Raw genomic sequence first — 3,201 nt, forward strand, 5'->3', positions numbered from 1 at the left:
GGGCAGGATGCTCAGCCCAGATAAGATCAAAACCACCCCATCCATGCAGCAGAAACCCCACCCCTCCCCCAGGAGTACCTCGTCTTCTTTCTAGTCTGGGGCCCCTAAGCTCCCCCCGTGCCACTCAGCAATCCCCAGCACACACCCACGGCTGTGGGGGCTGTCCCTGGGGACAGAGCAGGGGCAGGCACTGAGCCTGAGAATTAGTTGTCCTCATCAAAGTTTAAATTCATCGTGCTCTGAGAAGGGTCTTCAGGGAAACCCAGGGTACCACAGACCCCCAAGGGGAGCTGGGCTTCTGTGGAATCCCAAACCCCAGGCCTGAGGGGTGGCTTCCAGGTGGAAACAACCAGAAGGCCCTTCCCTCACTCTGCTCTGCACCTCAGAGGCCTCCTGGGATGCTGTCTCTAGAACCCTAGAGCTTCTTGGGGATGCCCACGTTTGCACTTAGAAGTCCTTCCAGGGTCGTGGTGACACTCCACCGCTGAGCACACTCATTCTCAGGATCAGACCAGAAACTGAGAGAGACACCAAGTCACACAAACATGTGAGCTGGGTGAATGCACCGCTGTACACCAGGCCTACCAGGAAGAACCACATTTGTTAGGCTCAGCCTCCCACCCTAACCACACCAGGAAGTCTAAGACCAGATGGGGACAGAGGAGGGAGGAAAGCCCTCCAGATCAGCCTGGTGTCATTGAGCTGCTGCATCATCCAAGGGCCTGTGGGATTTAAAGGGGAACAGAACCTGGTCCTTGCCCTCAAGGAGCTTGTAGTCATTGAAGAGAATCAAGACTTTCACATAAGTAAATCGGACAAGACACCACTGGGGAACAGAACAAAGCCTTGCGTAAGTCAAGTCTGTGTGTAAGAGAAGAGTGAGCAGCTAGGTGAACAAGGAGGGCAAGAGTTACCAAAGACGGTGTATTAGCTTGTGAGGCTGCTGTAGCAGTGAACCTTAAACAACAGAAATGCATTGTCTTTACAGTTCTGGAGAACTGGTCTAGGAAATCAAGGTGTCAGCAGAGCTGGTTCCTGTGGAGGGCTGTGAGGGGTTAGGGGGTCTGTTCCAGGCCTCTCTCCTTGGCTTGCAGATGTCCATCTTCTCCCTGTGTCTCTGCACATCACCTTCCCTCTATGCAGGTCTGTCTCTGGGGCCAAATTTCCCATTTTTATAAGAACACCAGTTGTATTGGATCAGGGCCCATCCTAATAACCTCATTTTAATTTGATTAACCTCTATAAGAACCCTATCTTCAAATACTATCACATGGCCAGGCACGGTGGCTCATGCCTGTGATCACAGCACTTTGGGAGGCTGAGGTGGGAGGATCACTTGAGCTCAGGAGTTTGACACCAGCCTGCACAAGAGCAAGACCCCATATCTACAAAACATAGAAAAATTAGCCAGGCGTGGTAGTGTGCCTGTCATCACAGCTGCTCGGGAGGCTGAGGAGGGAGGATCACTTGAGCCAAGAAGTTTGAGGTTGCAGCGAGCTGTGATGATGCCACTCCACTCTACCCTTGGTGAGAGAGACCCTGTCTCCAAAACTAAAATGCCATCACATTCAGATGTACTGGAGGCTAGGGCTTCAACATATCTTTTTTAGGGGGACACACTTCAACCCTAACAGGTGGCTCCGGGTGGGAAGGAAAACTTGGAAGAAGAGAATGTGCTTGTCTAAAAGGGAAGGTTCCCAAGCACAGGTGAGTGCTGGGAGGTTCTGTACTTTGTGATTACTGAATAATTCCTCAGGGACATCCTAACAAGATTTGAAGAACATCTTCAGGGCCTGAAGACACCTTGTTGGGCAGGGCTTCTTCATGCATGCCCCAAGCACAGGGGCAACAGAACCCCGGCCCCTGGCGAGACCATGCCCAGCCATGGGCATCAGAATGGAGCCCAGATCTCAAACATTCCTACCAAAGGGGAAGCTGCCGGGAGTCAGGAGAACCAAAGTGGAGACCGGTTCCGAAGGCAAGTGGCAGCCAGAAGGGCAAGGCAGAGGGAGTACCTTTCTCCCTGACCCACCCCCACACATACAATGGGCTGAATGCGTATGCCCCCCAAATTCATATGTTGGAATCCTAAACCCTGGTGGCATAAGGAGGTGGGGCCTTCAGGAGGTGATTAGGTCATCAGGGCAGAGCCCTCATGATTGGTATTTGTGCCCTTATCAGAGACCCCAGAAAGCCAGCTAGCTTATCACCTCTTAAAATGACAGTAGCCCATATTGGTTAATTATACCTTAATAAAGCTGAGTGGAAATAAAAATAGACTGCAGAAAAAGAAAAAGAGAAAAGAAATAGCCAAGGTTTCTCTGTACTTCTCAGAAGCCCCACGGAGGGCCTCAGCTGTGACGAGAAAACCCAGCAGCGTGATCCCTGGCCACCCTCCAGGGACCTGGAACGCTAGTGCCTGGGCACAGGCTTCGTATCTGCCCGAGAGCCAGCTGGCAGCGTCAGCGTGGGGAGAGGGCTCTGAGCTTCCTCAGTGGGCTGGCAACCTCCCAGCCTCCCTCCCCCCGACCCCTATAAACCATCTGGAAAATGAAAATAATACCTTATGCTTCCTACCAAGCTCTGGGGACCCTGCAAGGGCCAGGGAGAGACTGTCCCCCACACCCCTCACAGTCCCACAGCAGGTTGCCCTGGAATAGGCCACTGCCCGGCCTCTTGTCCCCTGCATGGCAGAAGTGAGAACTGCTCAGGGCTCTGTCCTGACCTCCGCCAGGAGCTCCTTCTACTTCCACCCCACCTGATTGAAGGGGGCTCCCCCAGCCCAGCCCAGTCTAAGCTTCAGCCCCGCAAGAGGTGAGCTGAGCAGTGCTACAAACTCCAGGTGCTCTGGAACCACCGGGGGATTGCTGCAATGCACGTGCCCACTCTGTAAACCGGCGCTGAGCTGCTGCGTGTCTAACCTGCTCCCTGGGGAAACTGATGCTACTGGCCAGAGTGGAAAAGTGCTAGACAGCACAGCAGGAGGGAATTCTAGTCTCAAATGCATTCAGACGGAAACCTGGACTCCCAGTCAAGCAGCTCAGTGGGTTTTTGGAGCGAAGTGTGATGCTCTTCCCAGGCTGCTCAGGGGCGATACAGAAGCCCGGTCTTCCTGAGTTTCTGCCGGGCCACCTTCCTTCACACAGCCCCAGAGTCAAGGTGGCACTTGGCCAGGCTTTTAATCCGGCACTGGCAAATATT

The sequence above is a fragment of the Microcebus murinus genome, chromosome 11 (genome assembly GCF_040939455.1).
Source record: "Microcebus murinus isolate Inina chromosome 11, M.murinus_Inina_mat1.0, whole genome shotgun sequence".
Classification (NCBI taxonomy): domain Eukaryota; kingdom Metazoa; phylum Chordata; class Mammalia; order Primates; family Cheirogaleidae; genus Microcebus; species Microcebus murinus.